General features: G+C 43.2%; 1 protein-coding gene and 1 long non-coding RNA gene across 2 annotated transcripts in view; one reads left to right on the plus strand and one right to left on the minus strand.

Moving 5' to 3' along the window:
- MYT1L (myelin transcription factor 1 like) overlaps window positions 1–27,936 on the minus strand; it is an 822,727-nt gene that overhangs the window by 753,748 nt on the left and 41,043 nt on the right. The window lies entirely within an intron of this gene.
- LOC115088814 overlaps window positions 20,729–27,936 on the plus strand; it is a 104,433-nt gene continuing 97,225 nt past the window's right edge. The window contains exon 1 of the long non-coding RNA XR_003855904.1: window positions 20,729–20,862. This is a non-coding gene — a long non-coding RNA (uncharacterized LOC115088814). The remainder of the gene's footprint in view (window positions 20,863–27,936) is intronic.

The following is a 27,936-nucleotide window of genomic DNA, read 5'->3' on the forward strand; positions in this document are numbered from 1 at the left end:
CTTGACTGAGTCAAGGCGCAAATAACCTCAAACCCTGCTAAGAAATTAAAGTTAAAATGTCATTTATTTGCATTCTTGTGGGTTAGAAACATCAAAAAATGGTATATTAGGAAGGAAAGCAAATGATGGAAGAGAAGACTGGAAGAGACAGGAAATCCGTGAATAGGATTCAGAGCAGGCCTGATGCTCTTGTTGCCTGACAGAGAGGAGAAAGAGAGGGGCCATTTTAAAAAAGCAATGTGAAAGAAGAAAAATTAAAAAAGAACTGGACAGAAACACGTAAATAAAGCCTGGTAGGGTAGGAAGGGGACATTATCAAGGGCAAAGGAAGGGAAATTTGGTTAGAGGGGATACATATAGGAATGGGGTGGGGATCGGGGTTTAGGGGGAGAGACAAAAAGGAAAAGGTAATAGCAAAACATTATAAGAATACAGCGGGGGAAAAAAGTACACTGCGAAGGACAGAAGGAGGGATCCCAAAGTGGGAAAATGTAGAAAAAGGAAAAAAGAGAGAGACTCTAAATAAAAGGAGAAAAACACAGCTCTCTAGGGGCAATTTTTAAAGGCATTTATGTCTGAACATTACCTTTCCTCAATGTGGCTAAAAGTCATGCATACCTATAACTGCATTCAGAGGAGGCATGGCTAAGTCAGGGGAGGAAAACAAACATGTGCAGAAGGCATTTTCCTATCTATCTGCATTATTTTCCATGAAAAGGTGAGTGCAAATATCCAAACACCTATGGCAAGTTTCTAAGAAAAATATCTGCATACTTTCTCTTAGGAAATTTGTGAAAATCTGCTGGTAAAAAATACCTACAGACTTTGCTCCCAAGGAATGCAGTTTGAAGACTGCCCATGTTTGGGAGAAATGTTTTAACTAGCTTTGATGTAATTATCTACAGATATTACACTCATTTTTCTAATTCAAATATTTAATATAATACATATTTCTTTAGTGTATTACAGTCAAGAATAAGCACAATACTGCAACACATCAAACATACCAAGGAATTAAAAACCCAGACACCATAAACTGCATGGTCCATAATTTTCGTAGAATATTAACCCTGCCCTTCCTCCCAGAACTCCCATCCCCTAATTTCCAAAACTTCATAGTTTCATGGGGCCTAACTGGTACAAGACAAAATATTAGGTGAAAACAAAAGATTGCAAAGGGAAAGTATGAAAATGATCCCAGAAAAACTACCCGCGCACATTTGCATCTGCTAATTTGTGCGGGGATTTTTTCTGAGAAAAAAATACACACTAAAGGCCTGAAATTCAAAAGCAGTAACATACTTAAAAATGGGTTTTACAGATGTAAATGCACTTTACCTGTATAAGTGGGCTTTTGAAAATTGCTACAATATATGCCATTGAATTAACTTAGGATTTACCCACGTTCGTGCACTTTACACGGGTAAATAGCTTTTGAAAATTGCTACAATAGTAGTACATGTATAAATCCTTTTGAAAATTACCCCCAAACTGTCGATAGTTCTAAAGTATGTGCATAGGTGCAAACCCCTCCCTAACCCAACCCTTAGGAACACCTTGTCACTGCAGGTAAAAGTACTCATACAGAGGCCCTATGCACATAAGTTTACCTGCAACTAGGTTGGGACATTTTTTAAAAGCTTATTTCAGGCAATAAAACACTGTTTTCATGGCAAAAGTGGCTTTGAAAATTACCCTTCCTGTGTTTAATCATACTATAAAATGATAAGTAATAGTAGCAGCAGAAAGTGGATGACGATGCAAGAAAGCAAAGGGTATTTTAGGAGTGTGAGAGATCTAGGGAGCAATAGAATTTCTAGTTAGGATATTCATTTAGAACCTTACATTTAAAGAAACTCAGGCAAAACTATAAGTAAACTGTGGTAATCAAACTGTGGCCTATGTTTTCACTAATATGTAGGAAAAGAAATTAATCACTTTGCTACTGTTTGGCAAAGTGATTAAGGGATTGGAAGGGAAGGGAAGAAAAAAGGGTGATCCAAACAGAAAGCCCACCAGTTATCAAGCAGTGGGAAAACAATAAGCTACCAGCTTCAGGTTCTATCATTTGAAACCAAATGCCAGGTTGTTTTCAGAGATGGGTAACAGAGGTCCAATATTCTGAGGTTTGAAATTGTTACCCCACTCCCCAGCTAAATTGTTGACTGCAGAAAATGTACCCAGTGTAAAAAGAAGCAGTGCTGAGGGTATTCCCAGGGCTTGATTTCACTTTGTCTGGGAATGCTATTCATTGTTGCCAGGACAGTTATCTGGGTAGCTCTAGCTGGATAAGTCAATGTTCTAACATTATATGTTTCACAGATAATTGTATCTGGCACTCTTTATCAGGGTATATTTAGCTGCATTTTTAATTTATACAGTAAGTGCCACTGAATATCTGTGTAAAATTAACCAGATAATTATCTGGGTAATCTACCCATTCAGTAGGTCTTTGAATATGGACCTCATAATTTTTATCCATAACTTTCTGTGAACTAGAACATTATTAAGGCCAATAATAAACCGTAATATGTTTACTCCAGTTCAAGAGGGTTATGAGTAACAAAATGTGTGAGAGAAAGTTTCAATATCTATTTTTTTCCCTGGCAAGATCCTTGGTTTCATAGCTAATATTTTTTTTTATGCACAGACTAGAAGGTATGGGATTAATGCTACTCTATTGTGTTAACATCTGTTCAATATGATGGTAACTTTCAAACCAGCATGCAGGTGCACCCTTTTGCATTTACGCAGTATGCACCTAAGGACGTACAGATTTTATAACTTGCGTGCACAGATGTGCACATGTTATAAAATAGCCTGGATGTGCACATGCATAAATCCCGCTTCTACCACATAACTCGGGGGAATTTAAAAGGGGCTCGAGCACACGCCATTGCCAGTTTCACCAGTTCATCCACCAGTTTACCCAGTTAACAGCTAGGTCCCCTAAACCCTCCCTGGTTTGATACTCTGCACTCGGCCCCAGTTGCCCCAGACCCTTTAAACCCCTGATAGATGGCTCTTTCTTTTAATTTTTAAACTTACACCTCTTCCATCGCAGGTAACCTTGTGCGTCAGGGGATATGGGCATGTGCCCAGGCTTGTAAGTATTTACAGGCACATCTCTTGGCCGTGCCCCAAAATGCCCATATCCCTCCCAGACTTTGCCCACACTTCATCACTTTTTGAAAACTTTTGAGATGTACATGCAGCAGGGGATAAGCATGCGCCTGAGTGGCTTTTAAAATTCAGTGCACATGTGTGAGCCCGACTTGTGTGCCTATCTCCTGATTTTGGTGTGCACCAGGCTTTTAAAATTCTTTTTTTAAAACAGGCCTCAATGCATGTTTTATTGGAATATGAACGTGATTTATGTAATCTGTGTTGAACAGCTGTATTTGAAGGTTGTAGAATCTGTCTTTTTAAAGAAATACAAGAAAATAAAAATGTTTCTGCAACCCACTGCTACCTCTTTGGATTCTTCCCTTCTTTCTCTTATAAAAATAGGATTATTCATAGACAACTTGAATACTTAAAAGTGAATTTTAAAAGCCCAGTTTGCTCCAAAATTAGGGGATGTGTGAAAAAGTCAGCTCCATGTGCACTGACTGTATTTTGAAAAGCACTCATATATACTTGAAAATGCCATGGTGCGAACATCTCAAAAGGGGGCATAGTGTGGGCATGATCTGGGTGGGGTTTGGGCGTTTCATGACTTGGCGAAGAGATGTGCATGTAAATACTTGTGTGCCCTGGTGTTCAACAAAGGAAGTCCCTTGCCTTGTAACTATACTTCTGCTATTGGATGATGTATAAGTTATAATAAAAGGAACCATTTCTGAGGGGTTTAAAGGGTGTGAGGTAACTGGAGGGGAGTATAGGCTATCAAACGGAGGGTTTGAGGGTCATAGATGTTAACTTGGTGAACTGGCGAAGAACCGATAAACTGGGAATTTTAGTGGGCATGCACCCATTTTCAACTCTTCTGACTTAGATATTAGAAGCAGGATTTGAGTGCCAACTTAAAATTAAGCACACGTGCGCATGGCCAGGCTATTTTATAACATGTGCATGTATACACATGAAAGTTATAAAATAGCCGCATCCCTGGGTGTGGGATGTTGTACACGTTGCCTCCTAGAGAATAGTAGGAGGGTAAGTGATTTACAATTTCTAAATTTTCCTATGTCTCGTCTTCTTTCTGCACAGGAATTTTTAAAAAAATATTTGTGTGAAATCTTACATTTTTCAGAGGATAAAATTCCTTTATTTCCAAAGGCTAAGGTAACAGGTGATGCCAAAGAGGGTAGGTCTGAATTTTTGAGAGAAGAAAGGGTTGATCTGTTTGATTTCCTAGAAGCCTTCCTTGACAACATACCTGTGAAAGCCACTTTATTAGTCTCTTTTTATGCAGAAAGTGACAAAGATTTGGTATTACAGAAATATGTTTTCAATATTTTATGGTAAAAAGGTATACATTTTCTCAGGTGTATGACGTATAACATAACTTTGAAGGAAACAATTTTTGCAAATAAAGTAAAAAGTGATAGACCTAGAGGTATTCTTCTTTCTTAAATTTCCTTGTAAGCATGTTGTTATGTATCAGAAAAATAAGCTTATTTTCACAAATCCAATGCATTTGGAAACCTTTTTACATGATAAAATAGTTTAAGCTATGTTTATCCAACAAAATGATTTGCTGAGACAAGTGTGTCTCATATAAATTAATGTAGAAACATTTTGAACTGTTTGGAAATTGCCTTTTGATCGTTTCTTAGCTTTTTTTTTTAATTCTATCTCCACCCTTTAATAATTGGGACTTCTATTTGATAGAGGTTTGAGCATCCTTCCATTTAAGGGAACTGCAGCAGAGAAAAATGGAGGACAATGCAGCTATGTAACTTGAGCCACCAGCCCAGGAAATTGATAAGATTGTCAGACCCCTCACTGTGAAGGTACTTAATGAGCACTGAATAGATGAGTCACAGATTTAGGTAGGAGATGTGCATGTCACAGCCCCCTGAACCTCTGCTGGTAATTTTGTAGGAAATATCATTACAAAAATCAGAGGATTCAAACTCCTAAATTTCAGAACTATGAATGGGAATGGGATTTATGAGAGGAAAGTACTGGAAAACAGTCCTAGGAAGCAAACAGATTTTCACCCTAACAAGGATATTCAGACACATGGGTACCGAGACCCCAGGCAAGAGAAAGGGATAGCTAGGCAGGATAGAGGGGCATGCACATGGTCTTAATCTGTGGTCCTGCCTAGGTCTTGGCTGAGAGGTGACCCATAGAGGTTCAGACAACAGAGAAAGCAAAACTTGGCCTTTGGGCTGTGAGAAGGTGACCTATCCAGGCTGGGTAACAGCGAATGACTGGCCATGAGCTTAGTAGAGCTAAAATCACTGAAAACTGAGACTGCAGAGGGCCAGAACCATTGAATGCTAGAACAGCCATGAGCCTAGTGGAGCTATAAAGCCAAGCCAGGGAAAACCTTCCTACTGAGGGAGGAGAACTGAAGGACAGCAGCAGGCCAGGAGGTGGAGTGGTCCCCCTTGAGCAAGGGGATCCCTACGGCAGACTGGGAGGTGGAGCCAGGTCCCCCAGGAGGGTGTGAACTCCAGCGGCAGTCCAGGAGGTGTAGATGGGGCCCCTAGGGGGACAGAGAACCCATCATCAGATCATAAGGTGGAGTTAGGTCCCCAGGAGGGTGTAGACCCAGCGGCAGACTGGGAGGTGGAGTCAGGCCCCCCAGGAGGGTGTAAAACCCAGCGGGGGACCAGGAGATGGAGATGGTCCCCAAGGATGGTGTGGACGCCAGTGGCAGACTGGGAGGCAGTCAGGTCCCCCAGGAGGTCATGTACCTCAGCGTTGGCACAGACCTTTCAGTGGAGTGGAAGGAGACAGTTTAGATACAGTGGACCTCCCCTAGGCCATCACTACCCACAGCCCAGTTGCATCTTTTCATATAAGTAAGACTTGGGATAAAAGAGGAAGGATAATAATACTCGAGTAAGCGGGTGGTATACTGTGAGCACCAACAACCACAAATTGTCAAATACTAAATATTCTTGCTACCTTGTAGAAATGTATATAGTTATGTAGACTGAGACTATTAATCATGAGTAGATAAGTGTGCTGTTTTACATCCTATTAGCCGTGTACATCGTCATGTAGAAATGTATATGCTTGTATAGTCTAATAAACCTGTATATATTTGCACATACTGCCAGCCTTCTTCACAGTCACATTTGTTTTCATGGGGTGAAGGGAGGGAAATCCCATCAACAACTTCTTCCCCAGGTGGAGGTACCAGGAGCCAAGAATGTGAGGACTGATGGAGCCTGCCCTAAGGGGGGCTCCCACCAGGTCGGTTCCAAACCCAGGAATGCTCCACGAGGTAAGCGGTCAAGGAGGCATTACATGTATATTATGTTTATTTCCTTAGTATTTTGATGTATTGTTCCAGTAGTCTTGAAATTATTTCATTTCATGTAAATGATTTAAACTTAATAAAGATAAAATACAACCTCCCCCCCCCCAGGATTTGAGATATAACAGAACTTTTCAGTTCAAAGTTTTATAACCCATAACTCTCTGATTACAAACGATCACTCCATCTTTACAAAAGTACCACGTTGAAAATCAAAAGAGACTACTATGCCCGAAAGGTTCATCATCTCAGCTTTGACTCAAAAGCTCTATTCGCCTTCGTTTCCAGCCTCACTAAACCTATCACTCCAGATATACCACCCGAACAAGCCCAGACTAAAGCAGACGAATTGGCTCTTCATTTTAACAAAAAAATATCGGATCTCCTTAATCAGCTGATTCCAAACACTACGTCTCCAGATAACACATATCTTCCCCAAAATAAAGACATCCAGCTTAATGCCTTTGAACCCATCACAATCACAGAGATACAAAATGTATTAAAAAGAATGAAACCATCATCACACCCATTTGATCAAATCCCTACCAAAATGCTTCTTCTTATCCCGGACACAATAGCAAAATCCCTAGCAGATATTATAAACTGCTCCTTATCACATGGCATCTACCCAGATGACCTAAAAACTGCCTCAATCAAGCCACTGCTAAAAAAACCAAATCTAAATGCATGTGATCCCAACAACTTCCGCCCTATTTCCAACCTACCATTTATAGCTAAAATCATGGAAAAACTGGTAAACACCCAACTATCCAACTACCTAGAGGACCACAGTATTCTGTCCCCAAACCAATATGGTTTTCGCAAAGCCGCAAGCACCGAAACGCTACTAATTTCACTCATGGACTACCTACTCTCTGGTATTGATAAAGGCCAAGCATATTTACTAATCCTCCTTGACTTCTCGGCGGCCTTTGACACCGTCAACCACGCCCTTCTTCTAAAACAGCTGGCAAACATTGGTTTAACAGGTGCCACACTAAACTGGTTCAAAACATTTCTAGAAAACAGAGGATACAGAGTCAAAATTCATAATAAAGAATCCCAATACCACCCTTCTAATAGAGGAGTGTCGCAAGGATCATCACTTTCACCCACCCTTTTCAATGTCTACCTGCTACCACTCTGCCAACTACTTACAAAATTAAGCCTGAAACATTTCCTTTTTGCAGACGACGTACAGATCGTAATCCCTATAAAAGAATCAATCTCAAAAACAATGGAATACTGGGACAGTTGCCTATTAGAAATTAAACTTCTCCTCAACAGTCTAAACCTTGTACTCAATGCTTCGAAAACAGAATTCCTGCTCATATCACCGGAAAACAATAACACACTTCCTAAACCACCCACACTCCTTCAAACAACCCACGTAAGAGACTTAGGAGCCATCCTAGACAATCGTCTCAACCTCAAAACATTCATTAACCAAACCACCAAAGATTGCTTCTACAAATTACATATCCTGAAAAGAATAAAACCGCTGTTTCACACTCAGGACTTCAGAACAATCTTGCAAGCAATAATCTTTTCCAAACTAGATTATTGCAACTCATTACTATTAGGCCTCCCAGCTTCTTACACCAAACCTTTACAAATGGTTCAGAACTCTGCAGCCAGAGTCCTTACAAATTCCAGGAAAATTGACCACATTTCACCTATTCTCAAAAACCTCCATTGGCTTCCGATCCACTATAGAATCATGTACAAAACCATTAACATCATTTACAAAACTATCAACCAACACACGCAACTCGATCTACAAATACCACTTAAAAAATTCACCTCCGCCAGGCCTATCAGGGAACACTACAAAGAGTCACTCCAAATTCCAAAGGCCAAAACCTACCAACATAAATCCTTGAGTCTCAGAGCCTTCTCATCAGCAGGTCCAGCTCTCTGGAACTCGATCCCACCTGATTTGAGACAAGAGCCATGCTCTTTAACATTTAGGAAAAGACTAAAAACTTGGCTTTTCAAAAAGCATTTCCAAGCCTTGAATAAAACCTCCTCTCACTAGCACTAACTCGTATGCAATAATGGAATGTAAACACGAATCAACCAACCTCAAACCCTCTCTCACTAATTCCTGCTGAATATTTATCATACTATTACCATTCACAACTGTGTCATATTTATTCATTTGATTACCTATGTACCATTTCATAGTCTTATTTTTTCACTTGCTATTCTAATGTATCAATAGGCTGAAATGTAAATATTGTGCTGTTCAATTTCTCCCCTTCCATCCCAAGTTTATTTTCCTTGTTTTTTGTAACTTTCCCTCTCCCTTTTTCTGATTCACTGTATTTAAAGTTCAAGGTTCTTATTGAAAATATTGTTTTTTATGTTACGTTATGCTTTACACTCCTTGTTATTTGTAAACCGGGTTGATGTGATGCCTATCATGAAACTCGGTATAACAAAAACAATAAATAAATAAATAAATAAATAAATAAATAACCCCCTTTGAACATAAATACTATCATGCAAAATATTATAGTAGGATACATTTGCTTAATATAGTTGTGCTGAAAATCTCTAAGTAAATTTCAGGAAACATACATTTTCGCAAGTGATTTTCTTGTTCCACTGCTTCCTCGGTATAATACCTGATTTCAAATAGAAACAGAAAGTAGGTCCTAGAAAGTGATGAATCAGCTTCAAACTCACCCACTTTTTTCACTTTAAAACAATGCCTGAACCATGAAGCAAGCAGTCACAAGTTACATGTTCTGACTAGCTAAATAAAATGGCAAATTCAAGGAGTGGTGATCCAAATATCTTCCATAATGGCATGGTACCCATCATACATTTTAGCATGATTTTAAGGCATGTGATTTTGCTTGAAACGAATGCTTAAAATGTAATGAATGAGACTTTATTTGTTTCATTTATGAGCCCACAAAATAAATAGAGGGCTACAGTTAGTCGGCATTATTGAATTTGCTTCCAAAGTTAACCAGAGAAGTTTATCCAGCTAACTCTGCTATCCAGTCTGTGTCTGAATATGGATCTTAATAGAAATAGTTTCTGTCTCAGTATCACTGTCAAAATACGACGAGTGATATAATCAAATTTGCAGATGACACAAAATTGTTCAGAGTAGTTAAATCACAAGCAGATTGTGATAAATTGCAGGAAGACCTTGTGAGACTGGAAAATTGGGCATCCAAATGGCAGATGAAATTTAATGTGGATAACTGCAAGGTGATGCATATAGGGAAAAATAACCCATGCTATAATTACACAATGTTGGGTTCCATATTAGGTGCTAAAACCCAAGAAAGAGATCTAGGCGTCATAGTGGATAACACATTGAAATTGTCGGTTCAGTGTGCTGTGGCAGTCAAAAAAGCAAACAGAATGTTGGGAATTATTAGAAAGGGAATGGTGAATAAAACGCAAAATGTCATAATGCCTCTGTGTCGCTCCATAGTGAGACCGCACCTTGAATACTGTGTACAATTCTGGTCGCCGCAACTCAAAAAAGATATAATTGCGATGGAGAAGGTACAGAGAAGGACTACCAAAATGATAAGGGGAATGGAACAACTCCCCTATGAGGAAAGACTAAAGAGGTTAGGACTTTTCAGCTTGGAGAAGAGACGACTGAGGGGGATATGATAGAGATGTTTAAAATCATGAGAGGTCTAGAACAGGTAGATGTGAATCAGTTATTTACTCTTTTGGATAGTAGAAAGACTAGGGGGCACTCCATGAAGTTAGCATGGGACACATTTAAAACTAATTGGAGAAAGTTCTTTTTTACTCAACGCACAATTAAACTCTGGAATTTGTTGCCAGAGGATGTGGTCAGTGCAGTTAGTATAGCTGTGTTTAAAAAAGGATTGGATAAGTTCTTGGAGGAGAAGTCTATTACCTGCTATTAAGTTCACTTAGAGAATAGCCACTGCCATTAGCAATGGTAACATGGAATAGACTTAGCTTTTGGGTACTTGCCAGGTTCTTATGGCCTGGATTGGCCACTGTTGGAAACAGGATGCTGGGCTTGATGGACCCTTGGTCTGATCCAGTATGGCATTTTCTTATGTTCTTATGTTCTCTCTCACACACTCACAGTCTTTGTCCTGGGTTCCTCTTCCTCACCCAAAAATGTCTAGCTCTCTCTGGAAATATAAACTTTAAAAACTGACTACACAAAAGCCAGTATCTGAATGCAGCATTACAATGGAAAAAAGAATATTACCATTTGACATAAAACATCAAGCAATAAAATAAAAAAATATAAAACATAAATCATAATAGTAAAACTATACTAATAAAATTAATACATATTTAAAATCAGCTGACTACCAGAACATATAATAATTAAAAACACATATTAAATTTTTTAAAAATTCCCATATACTAATAAAATATTTTAAAAGAGGAGGCACTTTAATCACACACAATAATTAAAACTAATAAGGATTAAAAAAAACAAGCCCCTGCTTCCTTATCTGGTAACTTTTAATTTCCAGCCATCTTCAGATTAGTGGGGTAGGTGAGCATACAAACATTTTTGTCTATCTCTCATATACATACACACATGTTCATTCTCTCACATTTATGCTCACTCACACACTCCCTCTCTCACACACATACATATGATCACATGCACATCTTGACACACACTAATGCTTACATAAACACTCCCTATCTCTTACACGTACTTTCACAAATGCTCTTTCACAGGCATGCTTGCTCTCACACATGCCCACACAATCCTTCTCTCACTCACATATGCTCTCTCATACACATAATTGATTTCTCACTCACACATCTCTTTCTTCTCTCAGTCATTCAATCATACACCTTTCTCACTCATGAGGGTCCTCTATCTTCTTTTGTTGGTTGGCAATGGAATGGAATGGATTCCACAAGTGGCCTGCTGGGGCCTCTCACTCCTTTCTTTGCTTGCCCATGGGATTGGTTCTCATGGCATCCCTGCCAGGAAATCTTTCTTTCCTCGAGCCACTGGTGGGATGGGCTCTTCCAAGGTCCTGCCAGGACCTTTCTCTCTTTTCTTCAGACACCATTGGGATTAGGCTCCATTGGTGGCCCACCAGGCTTCTCTCTTTTCCTTCTTTGGATGCCAGTGGAATAGGCTATGCTAAGGGCCCTATCATGCATCTTCTTCTCTTCTGAAACCACCCAGGTGTGCCACCCCATGCAAATGCATAGTTTGTATATTCAGTAGCTCTAGGTCTGACAATATCACTTCAAAGATGAAAGCCAAAGAAATGGGGTGCTTTAAAATTTAAGCATAGTAGGAACATATTTAGAACTCAGTAGAGCTCTCACAAGATGAGTGTAGTCATCCAATACAACCAAAGCCAAATTATTTTGGTTTATCTGGTGTGTTTGCAAGGATCTTTTAGGCAGATCTAGATAAAGAGACATGGAATAGTCCATGTGAGATATCACTAGTGTATGAGTAATGATATTAAGATTAGGAGGAAATAAGTATGTCTTTGAATACTGAATTAACATTTATATAATAGATGTTGATTTAAAGGCAGTGTTTTTGTCCCTCCTGATACAGCACAGCCGCAAAACATGGTGCTTCAAGGATTGAATAAATTATTCTGGATTATTGAATTACTCTCTACTCATCATTGAAGATTATTTATTAGACTTCATCCTACTGTGGTTTACTATATATTTACTGATGACCACTATACTGTTTTTTGATTGTTTATTAATCTGTGTGGTGCATTTTTGTTTCACTTGTTTTGTTGGAGATAAATATGGACCCAAATTGCAGTATCTTTAGTTTATTGTAATCAGTCCTAGAGGCAGCCCTGCATTTGTTAATAGATACCCATTATACCTATGCCTAGGGCGACAAACATTTAGGGGCAGCAGGCTGGCTAAGATCTGCTTCCTTACAAATCTGCTGAATCTCATTCAGCAGAGAACAGCTTTTTGCTACCCTGTAACAGACCTTGCCTAAGGGTGTCAAAAAACCCTAAATACATCCATGACTACAGGTGGCATCATTATGTTCAGAGTGCAGTAGGGGTGTGCATTCATTTTCGCCGTATTGGCGATCCGCAACGTATACTGCACTATTCATACTATTCGTAGAGAAGAGAAACGTATCGCGAATCCCCACGAATACACGAATCTTCCCTCGAATTATACGGCCACCTAAATAAAAATTTAAACAAACATCCCACCCTCCTGAACCCCCCCAAGACTTACCAAAACTCCCTGGTAGTCCAGCGGGGGGTCCGGGAACCATCCCCTGCACTCACACCCTCGGTGCCGGTTTCATCATGGCGCCGATAGCCTTTGTCACAGGGGCTACCTGTGCCATTGGTTAGCCCCTGTCAAATGGCCATTGGCACCATCTTGTGCTCCTACCATGTGACAGGAGCTGACCAATGGCACCGGTAGCCCCTGTGACATAGTATGGGCAAAGGCTATCGGCGCCATGTTGAGTACTGGCATCGGATGGCCGGAGTGCAGGAGGTCTCTCCGGGCCCCCGTTGGACCCCCAGGGACTTTTGGCCAGCTTGGGGGGGGGGCCTCCTGACCCCCACAAGACTTGCCAAAAGTCCAGCGGGGGTCCGGGAGCGACCTCCTGCACGCCGTCCGTCCGATGCCAGTACTCAAAATGGCGCCGATCGCCTTTGCCCTCACTATGTCACAGAGGCTGACTGTCGGTACCTGTGACATAGTGAGGGCAAAGGCGATCGGTCAAAAGTCAAGCTGGCCAAAAGTCCCTGTGGGTCTCAGAGCGACCTCCTGCACTCCGGCCGTCCGATGCCACTACTCAAAATGGCGCCGATAGCCTTTGCCCATACTATATCAAAGGGGCTACCGGTGCCATTGGTCAGCCACTGTCACATGGCAGGAGCACAAGATGGTGCCGATGGCCATGTGACAGGGGCTGACCAATGGCACCGGTAGCCCCTGTGACAAAAGCTATCGGCGCCATGATGAAACCGGCACCGAGGGTGTGAGTGCAGGGGATGGTTCCCTGACCCCCCGCTGGACCACCAGGGAGTTTTGGTAAGTCTTGGGGGGGGGGGGGGGGGTTGTAGTTAATTTGAATTTTAGCTGGCACATGAATAGAAATCGCCGTATTAACGCATTGGGGCGCCATACGGCCGAATGCAACATATCTGCTCCCCGACTAATCCAAATCACGAATGCAACATATGGCGTCCCTCTGCACATCCCTAGAGTGCAGTAGTACACCCAGACTTCTTAATTGGCTCTTGAATGGAAAAATGACAACATCTAAAACAAGTTTCATGTTAGAGTTTTAAATAATTGTGAGTGAATAAAAAGCTATATTAAGTTATTTATAAATGAAAAGTTGGATACAGGTTGAAAGCTCTCCAACTTTTCTGTATCCATGGAAGTTTTTTGTTTGTTTGTTTGTTTGTTTTTAGTAAGGAGTGCACCACCACATTCTAACTCAATCAGCAACAGCCTTTCATGTAGGGAGGCAGTGACAATATTTACAAGGGGCTCGTGATACTTCATACCTCCTTCTTTTAAAAGCCAGGAAGGACATAGATCTAAAATACAGAAAATAGGTTTCACTTTACCCAATGCTCATGTTATGTCTTGATAAATCTTGGCAAATGAAGACCACAATTAGTCAGCTTCACTTAGTACAGGATCAGGCACATTATTACTATCCCAACCTGTTTAAATCCTTGTATACATTTAGAAGTATTTCCTCAAAACATCTGGAGAAAGAAATATTATCCAGAGACAGAGAACTATTCTCAGTCATAGGTTAGTGTTTTAAGCAAGCTAAAAAGCTCTTTAGATCAATTATGAGAAAGAAGAATCATCATGGAGCAAATGTCTTTTAGCTATGGTAACCACTCCCTTGTAATTTTAAGTTTGGGCAGAACACTGCACTCCATTTGATTCCAATTGCGATTTCCTCCAACATTTTTCAAGACATCTTATTGATTTGCTTTATTTGTCAAAACTCATCTGAAAATCAAGATGAGTTCTGACAAGAGTCCACTAATCTAGACCATACAGAGCAGCCTGACCTGATAGTGTACAATCTTTCATTGTGCTTAAAGTATCTCCCAGATAGTTTACAAAAGACCTTGGATCAATTTTACCTCTAGCATTCAATTTCCTAACAGGTGTTTGACTGTCAATCAGCCAATAACCACCAACTTAATCAAACAATGATCAACCCTGGCTGCTGAATAAACAGTAATATTCTCTCCCCTAAGGGTATCTTGACCAGAAGAGCTAAAAACAAGGTCCAAAGTATATCCAGCCATGTCTGGATATTTTCTAGAATATTGTTTACAGTAATTCTAATGAAATCCTCCAAAACTATCATTCTGATTAAGTACTTATTATTTTTGTTGTAGCTGTCTGTTCATATGCATCGAAAGAACCCCCTCCTAATGCATAAGTTTGCTGAAATTTGGTAAGCAAGTATATTTCTGGGGATCAAGTATGTTTTCCAAACTTGGATTTGAACAATAACTGGAAAGGTCTCCAAATAGCTGTTCTGGTTAATTGGTACCAAGAAAAGTATGAAAGGTATCTCCTGTGAGGTCAATTTTAAAAGCCCAAAGTGTATATTAATTAGAGGATGCACGAAGAAGTCGGGCTTGTGAATGCTGAGTGGATTTTAAGAGCTGCAGAGATACATTCATTCATTCATTCATTCATTCATTCAGCATTGTCAATTAACTTCTACTTTTGCTTATGTTGAGATTTTGGTGTGACACAGAAGTATGACACCTTTTCATTTACCTACCTCTTTAAGTAACAGTGTGAACAGAAGATCTCTAGGGGGAGTGTGTCCTGTGATATATGACTAAAGGTTTTGAGTGATTTGTATGACTTTGAAGTGGAATTGAGAGAGATAGATAATAGTGAGTCTGGGGTGTCCTTCTAGCCCTGCTGGTTGATCCAGTCCATCATGGCACCCATCACCATGGATGATGAAGAGCAAATAATATGCTCCTAGGCATTTACCAAGAGCCTCTTGGGGGGACTGTGGACCACATCTACAGTGTGTGAAATCCTGTGGCCTTATTTAGAGTCCTTCTGAGAAGAATTCAATAATGGGATGTCAGGTACTAATGAACTTGGGTAAAAAAAATGACCAAGGCAACAGGGATATTTAGAAAAGAAGATTAAAAACTAAATGCTCTGTTAGAGGAAGAAAAAGAATATTTATTTTGTTGATGCTCCTATTCTCTTCTGTGAATGAGCTTATTCTTTTTCATTATTTTTATTATGAATTGACAGCTAGTACCCCAGAAGAATAAAAGTTTATAATTTTGAAATATAACCCAAAGAGTAAAACTCTATTTGTTAAACTCCAGGGTTGTGGATCAATATGTGAGTCTGTTAACATAAGGAGAAGAAAGAAGATTTTGGGTGTAGGCGTGCAGTTTGATGGTTAAACAAGGGGTTGTGATAATTCTAGTGATATCGGCTTGGGGACAGCCAGAGAAAAACCGGAGGCAGACTCTGGCTGTTCCTTAAGTGTGTTTATTAATGGTGAAAATAAAGGAAATTGTAATGCACAGCCAAACAAAACAACTTAGGAATCTCACCTTGGCTTTAGGTATCACACAAATAAAGAATAGTGCAAAGTAAAACAATCACTGGAAGGCAGTTCACCTTGATTTTAGGCAAGTTCCAAATTTAAGGCTAGCAGGTCTTAACAATTGTCACACTCAAACCTTAAACGTAGCACGTCTTCTCATACAGTGGGACTCTCTCTCTTCCCCGGGGTCCACTTAACCCTTTTAGGCCCTGAAATTTTATACTCTAGTGAAGGGCTCCTCCTTTCGCCAGGGATTCCATGTGGGTCTCAGTCTTAAGGAGGACTGAGTGAAACTGGTGTGCTTGGTCCCTTAAGGTGGTCTGAAGGAATTTTCTGTATATTCCCTCACAGGGGATAGGCTGATGTTTGGTATTTTCCCTATCCAGCATTAGAAAATATTGCCTTTAGACTCTGATCCAGATCCAGTCCACCATCTAATCCAGGGGTGGGCAATTCCTGTCCTCGAGGGCCGCAAACCGGTCGGGTTTTCAGGATATCCCTAATGAATATGCATGAAAACGATTTACATATGACTGAGGCAGAGTGCATGCAAATCTCTCTCGTGCATATTCATTAGGGATATCCTAAAAACCCGACCGGTTTGCGGCCCTCGAGGACAGAATTGCCCACCCCTGATCTAATCAATCAAATGTAGTTTTTGAGCCCACAAAGCTAGTGCCAGGACCACAACAACTCAGCAATAGACCACTTTTATGTGCCCTAATGTGAGGATACATACATAAAAATTATGAAGATGATGACTATTTGAAAGAGTTTATCAACTTTAAGTTATATACATTTAACATAAGTACTTTAAATATGATGGTAGATAAAGAAAGAAAGGCACCTCTACTAAATATCTGTGGCTTACCAATTTAGTTATGATTCTCCTACGTGGGACAATGTCAAATGTTTTACTGAAATCTAAGTATGCCACATTAAGTATTCATCGTTTCTCTGGTCCCCCAAAGAAACTGATCCGATTTTTTTGACATAAGTGCCTACTAGTTAAAAAATACATTATCTTGGATCCTGTAACATTCTTTTAGGCTTGTCTCAATTTATTTACCTTGGAGGTCAAACTAATTGGTCTACATTTACCAGCCTCCTTCCTATTTCCACTTGCACGATGAATGGTAATGTCTGCTTATCTCCACTCCTTTGGAACTTTTTCTGAACGTAAAAAGTGATTGAAAAGAATTCACAGTGGAGCAGTTAGAATTTCTGTTGCACCCTTAATATTCTAGGATATATCCCATCTGGCCAATTTCCTTGTTTGTTTTCTCTTTTGCTAGTTCCATACATATATTCTTTATTTAAATGGCCTGGATATTTACCCTTGCCATTTATCAGTGCTATTTTTCAAAATACATTGTTCAATGTACACAATATGGGCAGGGGTTACCCTTTATTCCCACCCCCTCTCCCCGACTTATAGCCCCCTCCACTATTCGCGCCACCCCTTGTACCTTGAAATAAAATGCCACCATACCTGTCGAACAGAATACATTTTTGTTATTGGACAGTTTTGGCCGCAGTCTCACAGCAATTTAGAAACATTCAAAAATAGTAATATACGCTAATACATTAACATTACTATAGCATATCCCCTGGTGACCATCGCCCAAACAAGCCGTTAATAATCAAGATACATATGCCCGGCTGTAGAAGCTAAAGTATTGCCAGCATCACTGGCCTACCAAGGTCCCGACCATAAAAGTAATTTGGCCTCAGTTGAGGGCTGCTCCTACCATGCCCCTTTTCTCTCCCCTGGCTACCGTCGAAGCGCCCAGGGTCTGGATCTCCATCTATCGGGCTGCTGGCCCTGTAACATCTCTCCATCTATTAGTCCGCTGGCCCTGTAATGTCCACCTCCACCTTGCTCTCTTCTGTGGGCAGCTGCCTCTACTCAAATAGCATGAATGGGGGATTTTAACTTAGGAGGGGTCCCTGCTAAATCGCTAGTCACCACGTCGCAATGCCATGGGCTGCGACAACTTCCTAATTGCACCTACCTAACTTACTAGCTGAGATGGAGAGTTGGGTGGGTTGCTAGCTGGGCAGCGAGCCGAGGCAAAAGAGGGTGACCCTGGTAGCAGAACACCTTTTTGAACTCCCCACCTTGGCCAATCGCAAGCCGTCCATTCCTTCTCTCTTTCCCTGCCCCAAACTCCACCTCCCTATCCTGACCCCAACCCCTCCTTCCGCTGTACTGCCTCTGACTCTCTCTGAACACCACAACGCCATTGTGTCCTGCTCCCTCAAGACTCATCACAGGGTCTCAATATGGGCAGGGGTTAGGCCTTCATTTCCTCTCCCTCGCCCTGACTTAAAGTGCCACCTGCTATTTGCACCACCCCTTGTGCCTTGAAATAAAATGCCTCCAGATTTGGCCATTGTCTCACAGCAATTTAGAAACAATCAAACAATATAATTATATGCTAATGCATTAACATTACTATAGCATATCCCCTGGTGACCAATGCCCAAACAAATAAACCAACAAGCCATTGGTAATGAAGACATGCACGGCTGTAGAAGCCAAAATATTGCCGAGGCCAGAGAAGTAATTTGGCCTCGGTTGAGCACTGCTCCTGCCATGCCCCTTTTCTCTCCCTTGGCTGCTGTCAAAGCACCCGGGGTCTGGATCTCCATCTATTGAGCCACTGGCCCTGTAACATCTCTGGTCTCCTCCACCTTGTTCTCTTCGGCGGGCAGCTGCTCTCTACTCAAATAGAATGAATGGGAGGTTTTAACTTAGGAGGGGGCCCGCCCTGCTATATCACTGGTCACCAGGCCACTGTACCCTGGTAACAGATACGTTTGCCAGGGGATCCCCACTTTCTTTGCTGTGGCCAATCTGTCAAGCAGTGCCACCAGCACATACTGCAAGTCTCTATTAAAGATATCCTAGCCTATGTCAGTCAAATGCACCCGTCTGGCTGAAAAAAACTGAGCTCCCGTCCAACAATTCATGTCGGGTGTTGAGCCCCTGAACAGTGGACATAAATTACACCTCCACCTGTTAATTTTTCTTCTAGCTCTATCTACCGCCTTATGTGACCACTACCCCCTCCAATCCCATCTGGGAGTGATATAGCACCTAATGATGACTGACTGTAGAGAATCCTGAAATGTAATGAAATCTTTCTGTGTTTTTTTGGGCCAGCTTCCAGCTATGTGTAGCTGTTAAATTATTGTCTCCTGAGGTAGATAATCATTGCGAGGTTGAGGACAGATAAACATTTATCAAATACAGAATGGTCAGCATCAACTGGTCCCACTTAATCCCCAGAAACCCTTTCCAGATTGACATCATGTGGTTCAGGGCTACGCCCAGGTGGCTCTCCTATGCATGCATTGCACATAAGAGTGCCCTATAATCCAGACAAAGTGAATTTGTGACATTGGACCTGGAACAGACAACCACAAGATACATGACTAATGCTGAAAATATTCTTCCAGCCTAATATATAAACTGAACGCCATCTGCTGATGGACATTATTTCCTTAGGATGCAAACCAAGCTCAGCAGCCGTGGCAGCCATCTCAATACAGAAGGAATGAGTATCATAACCTTTGCAGTTATGCCACCAGCCTGCAAGGCTAAACGGAGTACCCTCGATACTTGGTACTGGGTAATCGGGCTATCATCAGCATGTTTAAATAGCTGCCCACCGAGAGGAGGGTGCAGCCATAGGTAGAGCTTTGTGTGACGAATTGGGCGGGAGCCCTCACCGACCCATTCCTGCAAGACCATTCTGGTACCTTGCGCTTTGGTTCGTTTTGGACCTTCAAATGCACAGCGTTAGTTTTTTAGACTCTACTGCTACATCACCCAGCTGTAAACTAGCTATGCCTGGCTTCATGACTAAGCTGTTAATTCACTTACGTGTAGTGTTGCATATAATGAAATGCTGAGCTGCTAATTCACTTATGCATAGAAGCACATAGAATGCTAGAGAGAGAACACAGAGAAGAAGGCAGGCCTCAAAACTATTGAAACAGACTGCTTCTAGAGACACCAGGAGACGAGCCAACGTATTGTAAGTGATGGGTCACCTTAGGTCCCAGGGTTTGTCCTCCTCTGTTGCCCATCACATCATAAGCCTTTCCCCTGGAAATAATTCAGAGCAGCTGGGGAATCCTGACACGCTGGAAAAGAATGATAAGCCTGCCAAACAGGGTGGCTACCAAAGATCTGACTGCACCCTGTTCTTTACAATACAAGATTATCTAACCAGTATAGCAGGTTGTATGGGCCATATCCTGACCCGACTTCATCCGCAAGGAAGGTCTGGAAATTGAACAATGCTTGGTGATAGCGCAGGAACCTAAGATCAGCTCCCAAATGTCAGGTGGCCTAGCCAGGCAGCAAGCCGAGGCAAAAGGGGGTGTCCCTGGTAGTAGGGGGAACCCTTTTGAACACCCCGCCTTGGCCAATCATGAGCCACCCATCCCCTCTCTCTTCCCTCCTCCCCCAAACCCCACCTCCCTATCCTGACCTCAACCCCTCCTCCCGCTGTACTGCCCCTGACTTTCTCTGGCCACCCCGCCGCCCCCATTGTGCCTTCCTCCCTCAAGGGTCTTTATTAAAAATTATTTCTCTAGTATTTTTTTTTGTATCACCTGTCACACATAGAGACAACTTTTATATAATTAATCTTCTTTTCTTTCCTACATTATAGAATTTGTGAAAAGAAAACCACCTATGGTAAATGTCAGAAGAATAAAAAGGCAATGTACTGTAAATATCAGACCACTACAGTGCATAAAGAAGAAAGAATAAAGATGTTACCACTTTTTGTGACCCTCCTTCTTCACCATTGACGTATACCAGGTGAAAGTTATGCTTCATGAGTGTCATGTTAGCTATCTCAGACTAGTACCATCAGCAGATCTCCACAAAAAATGATTCCATGGCTCCTGTAGATATTTGGAAGTGGGAGGGAGGGCAGTATGGAGCTGTACTTTGCATTTTCATTTTCTCATCCTGAACATTTCATGATGAGCTTTAAGACTGGAAATTCCTTAGATGCATGACACACAAACTAGCTGATGGCTCTCAGTGTGGCCTCCCTTCTTATAGATTTCATATAACTCTATTTTCATTCCAATGACAACGGAATTGGCACAAACTTGAAGTTAAGAAGTAGGGATAAGCAAAATTATCTTTATCTTGCACTTGGAAGGTTTGGTGCTGCTGCATACTTCCTTAATCAGGAATTCCAAAATATATATTAGCACTCTACAAATTGACATACAGCTTCCAATAATCCACCTTTTTTTTCTAGCAAGTACTTCTAGAAGACAACCTTTCAAAAAAAGTGTCTAGATCTCACCTTGATTCCCATGGTACAGATTTTTTGTCTATCTGCTAGTGAGTGATTTTGTGATCTATCACATAATTAATGGATAATCTAACAAATGTTGCATTTGTACATAATGATTCTGAAACTTGCTGTCATTGCAATTACTATTTCTAACCCAGATGGTAGTAGGAAGGAACTGAACTATTGTTCCTTTGAATAGTCCTCCCTAGACAATAGTCTCTTGCACATTTATTTTTGGTGTGTCTTTTCTTGGCAATTCAGGACAATGTTTAGAATTTTTAGCCATTAATCAAGGATTTCGGCCAATATCCCCCAGTTGCATCAAGCCACAATGTTTTATCACAGGAAGGGGTCCCACTATGGTGGTGGTGGGGGGGGGGGGGGGGGGGTATCAGCGCAATAGTAGGGCCCCTCCTTCAAAAAAATATCATGGTTCCATTGGGTGTTCTTTTGTCTTGTGGCCAAATACCACAGGACAAAAACCTAGCAGTCCTTTAATGCAATGACAGTCTCTTCCTCAAGGGGCCAACACTGCCTTAAAGGGCCGCTGAACCCCCCAAAAAAGTTGTGACCACATGGTGAGGTTGAACAGGAATCAGTGCTCACCTTGTCTCAACCCCGGGTCATCACTCAAGGTGGCTCTGACTCTCTCAAAATGTTAAAATAAAAAAATGACCCACTCGGTGACAACCCAGGCCCAACTTCTCCCTTTCCCAAAGCACAAAAGTCAAATGTGGCCCTGGCCCCGATCCAGATACCACACCACCCAAAATTACATCCTGATCCCAATACCCCTTACCCCCAAGTGACAGTGATGGTGCCCTCCCTTTACTCCACAAGTGCCACCAACTGCCACCTCCCCTACTACCCAAGTTAAAACTATGCCCCCCTACTGTAAAAAAAAAAAAAAAGAAAGAAAAGAAAAGGTCCTGGACCCCACCGCACTGCCTCAAAAGAAAAACATATGCTGTGGCCCCCACTACCTTGCCACCTCTACCACTCACCCATCTCCTCACACTCCCCATACCTAAAAACAGATTCCACATTGGGGCCAGGTGCACTCTCACACCTGGCCTGGTTGGTGCCATTTTCCAAAATGGTGCCAACCTGACCTTGTCCCATCCATGTGATTTGGGTAATGTTCAGGGATTATAATCTTGCCTTGGAAATGGTGCTGACTGGGCCAGGTGTGAGGGTGCACCTGGCCCCAGTGTGGGATCCATTTTTAGGTACAAGGGTTTGGGGTGGGGGGGAGGTTGAGAAGAAGGGTGGGGGCAGGGACCTTTTTTTCCTTACAATCAGGGGGCCGCCACTGCCACTTGGGGGGGGGGAGGAGGCTGTCCCTTTCAGTTGGGGAGTGGGGGGGGGGGAGTGGGCCATCACTGTCACTTGGGGGGTGAGGGATCAGGATGTCACTTCGGGATGGGAAATTAGGATTGGTGGCCAAGGCCACATTTTGGGGTAGATTTTCAGAGCCCTGCTCGCCTAAATCCGCCCAAAACCGGGCGGATTTAGGCGAGCAGGGCCCTGCGCGCCGGGAAGCCTATTTTACATAGGCCTCCCGGCGCGCGCAGAGCCCCGGGACTCGCGTAAGTCCCGGGGTTCTCGGAGGGGGGCGTGTCGGGGGGCGGGCCCGGTGGTCGCGGCGTTCCGGGGGCGTGTCGGCAGCGTTTTGGGGGCGGGTACGGGGCGTGGCTACGGCCCGGGGGCGTGGCCGCGCCCTCCGTACCCGCCCCCAGGTCGCGGCCCGGCGCGCAGCAGGCCCGCTGGCGCGCGGGGATTTACGTCTCCCTCCGGGAGGCGTAAATCCCCGACAAAGGTAAGGGGGGGGGTCTAGACAGGGCCGGGCGGGTGGGTTAGGTAGGGGAAGGGAGGGGAAGGTGAGGGGAGGGCAAAGGGGGGAGGCAGCGCGGCTCGGCGCGCGCAGGCTATACAAAATCGATAGCCTTGCGCGCGCCGATCCAGGATTTTAGTGGATACGCGCGGCTCCGCGCGTATCTACTAAAATCCAGCGTACTTTTGCTTGAGTCTGATGCGCAAGCAAAAGTAGGCTGATCGCGCTTCTTTTAAAATCTACCCCTTTATGTGTGTGCTTTGGGGAGAGGGAAGAAGGGGTCATGGCTGTCACTGTGGGGGTCTTTTTAAAACTTTTAACATTTTGGGGAAGACAGGGCTCCTGGATGGGTGGTCCTGGTTTGAGATGGGGGTCAGCCCTGACCCCTGCTCAAGCTCCCCTTTTGCCGTGATTTTTTTTCCTGCTGCTTTAAATGCACAATGGGAGCCTTGGGAGCCATGATACAGTCCTGGGCCTCCGCCTGCACATTTAATGCATTTCAAATAGGTATAGTTATTTTATCGTGGCTGACTACCTTCTTGGTTAGCCGCAATAAAATATTTACATTGAATTGACTAGTAATGACCTTCTTTGCATACATTTGCTTTATTCATGCATATACATTGCATGCAGAGAAGGTCATTGCAATAGGGGAGAGAATCTGGGTGGGGAGATGCAAAATATCACGTATATCGCATGATATCATGTGATATGGGGCCTCATTTTCCATCCGGATTGCACACGATAAGGGACGTTTCGCACGCGAAAAGTCCCTTATCGCATGCAATACCAAAATGGGGGCGGAGCCGGCCGCAGAAGAGGAGGAGTCGGGGCGTCACCGGGGCCGACTTCACGAAGACGCCGCGGATGATGGAAAGGTAAGGCCCTTTTCTCGTCTGAGTTTGCGTCCAATAGCTACACCTTCTATAGTGGCGCTATTGGGTGCGAAACCAGCAGCGATCGCACCGTGACGGTGTGATCGCTGCCGGCTAGCGCAGGCCTGCCCCCCCCCATTTCGGCCCCCCTGCCCCTCATTCCCTAAAGTATCTCAGGCCTGCGATACTTTAGAAAATGAGGCCCATAACGTGTTAGAGCACTACCGCGACTTGATACATCACCCAGTATGTTGCTAAACACAGCTAACAGCTTTCAGTGATTTTCAATCAGTATGTTTATTATTTGAAGTGTTCCAATTTAAACCTCAAACAATCGTATGCTCAGAACTCAACATTTCTTTTCAAATTGTTAACTAGATCAGGTACTGATACTTTCTATTTGTATCTTTACTAAATTAGAAACAGTTTCATCTACATGTAAATATTAGGGATGTGAATCGTTTTCCATATCGTCTTAACGATAGAAATCGTGTGGCAGGGCAAGAAAATCGTCTTAGGCACGATTTTTTAGTTAAAAAATCGTTAAAAATTGTTTTTTCCGATTAGTGCGCACTAACGGGAGTTAGTGCGCACTAACTGGGAGTTAGTACGCACTAACTGAAAATGATACAATTTGACACTTTTCAGGTCAGTTAAGGTCAGTTTAGGAATGAATATGTATTCCTATTGGCTGCCCTCTTATTTATTCATGTTACCAAGTTTCCTACTGACAGTATATGGGGGATGGGAAATGGAAACAGTTGGTAGCTTGACAAAACAAGTAATGTGATCAGTCAATGTGACTAGAACTTGTGCCCTAACCCTGATACCAGGGGTATTGTGATCTTCCTGCACACAGTGCCCTATCCCTATTAATACCAGGAGTGTTGTGATCTTCCTGCACACAGTGCCCTATCCCTAATACCAGGGGTGTTGTGATCTTCCTGCACACAGTGCCCTATTCCTGATACTGGGGGTGTTGTGATCTTCCTGCACACAGTGCCCTATTCCTGATACCGGGGGTGTTGTGATCTTCTTGCACACATCCCGGTATCAGGGATAGGGCACTGCATGCAGGAAGATCACAACACTCCTGGTATTAATAGGGATAGGGCACTGCATGCAGGAAGATCACAACACTCCTGGTATTAATAGGGATAGGGCACTGCATGCAGGAAGATCACAACACCCCTGGTATCAGGGATAGGGCACTGTGTGCAGGAAGATCACAATACCCCGGAGGAGTGAGGGTCAGGCAGCTCCCCCCTGTCTGTGAAGCCAGCCTCTCACTAGTAATGCAGGGAGGGAGCTGTCTCAGACTTCACCATCCTCCCCCCCCCCCTTACCCACACACCATTCCCTAGCTGGGACATGGGGGAAGTCAGGAGTGAGGGTCAGGCAGCTCCCCCCTGTCTGTGAAGCCAGCCTCTCACTAGTAATGCAGGGAGGGAGCTGTCTCAGACTTCACCATCCACCCCCCCCCCTCACCCACACACCATTCACTAGCTGGGACATGGGGGAAGTCAGGAGTGAGGTGGGACATGGGGGAAGTCAGGAGTGAGGGACAGGCAGCTCCCCCCTGTCTGTGAAGCCAGCCTCTCACTAGTAATGCAGGGAGGGAGCTGTCTCAGACTTCACCATCCTCCCCCCCCCCCCTCACCCACACACCATTCACTAGCTGGGACATGGGGGAAGTCAGGAGTGAGGGTCAGGCAGCTCCCCCCTGTCTGTGAAGCCAGCCTCTCACTAGTAATGCAGGGAGGGAGCTGTCTCAGACTTCACCATCCTCCCCCCCCCCCCCTCACCCACACACCATTCACTAGCTGGGACATGGGGGAAGTCAGGAGTGAGGGTCAGGCAGCTCCCCCCTGTCTGCGAAGCCAGCCTCTCACTAGTAATGCAGGGAGGGAGCTGTCTCAGACTTCACCATCCTCCCCCCCCCCCCGCACCCACACACCATTCACTAGCTGGGACATGGGGGAAGTCAGGAGTGAGGGTCAGGCAGCTCCCCCCTGTCTGTGAAGCCAGCCTCTCACTAGTAATGCAGGGAGGGAGCTGTCTCAGACTTCACCATCCTCCCCCCCCCCACCTCACCCACACACCATTCACTAGCTGGGACATGGGGGAAGTCAGGAGTGAGGGTCAGGCAGCTCCCCCCTGTCTGTGAAGCCAGCCTCTCACTAGTAATGCAGGGAGGGAGCTGTCTCAGACTTCACCATCCTCCCCCCCCCCCCCCCCTCACCCACACACCATTCACTAGCTGGGACATGGGGGAAGTCAGGAGTGAGGGTCAGGCAGCTCCCCCCTGTCTGTGAAGCCAGCCTCTCACTAGTAATGCAGGGAGGGAGCTGTCTCAGACTTCACCATCCTCCCCCCCCCCCCCCTCACCCACACACCATTCACTAGCTGGGACATGGGGGAAGTCAGGAGTGAGGGTCAGGCAGCTCCCCCCTGTCTGTGAAGCCAGCCTCTCACTAGTAATGCAGGGAGGGAGCTGTCTCAGACTTCACCATCCTCCCCCCCCCCTCACCCACACACCATTCACTAGCTGGGACATGGGGGAAGTCAGGAGTGAGGGTCAGGCAGCTCCCCCCTGTCTGTGAAGCCAGCCTCTCACTAGTAATGCAGGGAGGGAGCTGTCTCAGACTGGTATCAGGGTTAGGGCACTGTGTGCAGGAAGATCACAACACTCCTGGTATTAATAGGGATAGGGCACTGTAAGAGATGACTGTAGTAGATTGAATAAAGATCTGATGTTTCTGCTCTCCTCACACCAAACAAAAACAACACACAAGCAGAGAAGCCCTTCTTACAAAGCTGAGCTAGTGAGTTAAGTAGGAGGAAAAGTAAACATACTGGTGCCAGTGTGGCTACTTAAAAAATACACTTACCAACAATCAATTACATATATTTGAACTGTGTACAGTTCCAGCCAGGACCACCTTTCTAAAATGCACAGTGATTGGCAAATTCAACATGCACTAGCATTTCAGGTGCCTGCTAACAAAAATAATAAACAAACAAGTTCTAGTCAGGTGAGTGCTGATCATTACATTACTTTTTTTGTCAAGCTTCCAACTGTTTCCATTTCACATCCCCCCAACCATATTGGTAACATCAATAGATAAGAGCACAACCAGCCAATAGGAATACATACATACATATTCATTCCTAAGTGACCTTTACTGACCTGGGAAGTGTGAACACTTTGTTTCATTTTCTGTTGGTGTTCGTTAGTTTCCAGTTCCATTTCCCATCCCCCCAACCATCACCTCAGTGGTAACATCAATAGATAAGAGGGCAGTCAGCCAATAGGAACACATATTCATTCCTAACTGACCTTCAGTGACCTGGAAAGTGTTTATTTGTATCATTTTCAGTTAGTGCGCACTAAATCGAGTTAGTGCGCACTAACGGGGAGTTAGTGCGCACTAACTCGAGTTAGTGCGCACTAACACGATTTAACGATTTTTAACGATAAATCGTTAGAATTTCTATTGTATCGTGTTCTATAACGATTTAAGACGATATAAACATTATCGGACGATAATTTTAATCGTTGAAAAACGATTCACATCCCTAGTAAATATCTTATGTCAGGCAAACTACAAAAACAGTTTTTACTAGTCTTAGAATATTAATATTTTATCAGCCTTGTAACTTTTGCACCAAATTAAAGAGCTGAATTTAATCCAGTGCAAGATCTACAACTTTTCTGCAGGTAAAAACTCCATATTATCATCATTTTGATGATTTACTAAAGCTGAACTAGTTGCTATGGAAAAAAATAAGGAAAGTCCAATTTCCTGCTGAATTTTTCAGCATTAAGAAATGTTACAAGATGGACTTTATATTTCCATTGATTGTGGTTT

Source organism: Rhinatrema bivittatum, chromosome 3, assembly GCF_901001135.1.
Source record: "Rhinatrema bivittatum chromosome 3, aRhiBiv1.1, whole genome shotgun sequence".
Taxonomy (NCBI): Eukaryota; Metazoa; Chordata; class Amphibia; order Gymnophiona; family Rhinatrematidae; genus Rhinatrema; species Rhinatrema bivittatum.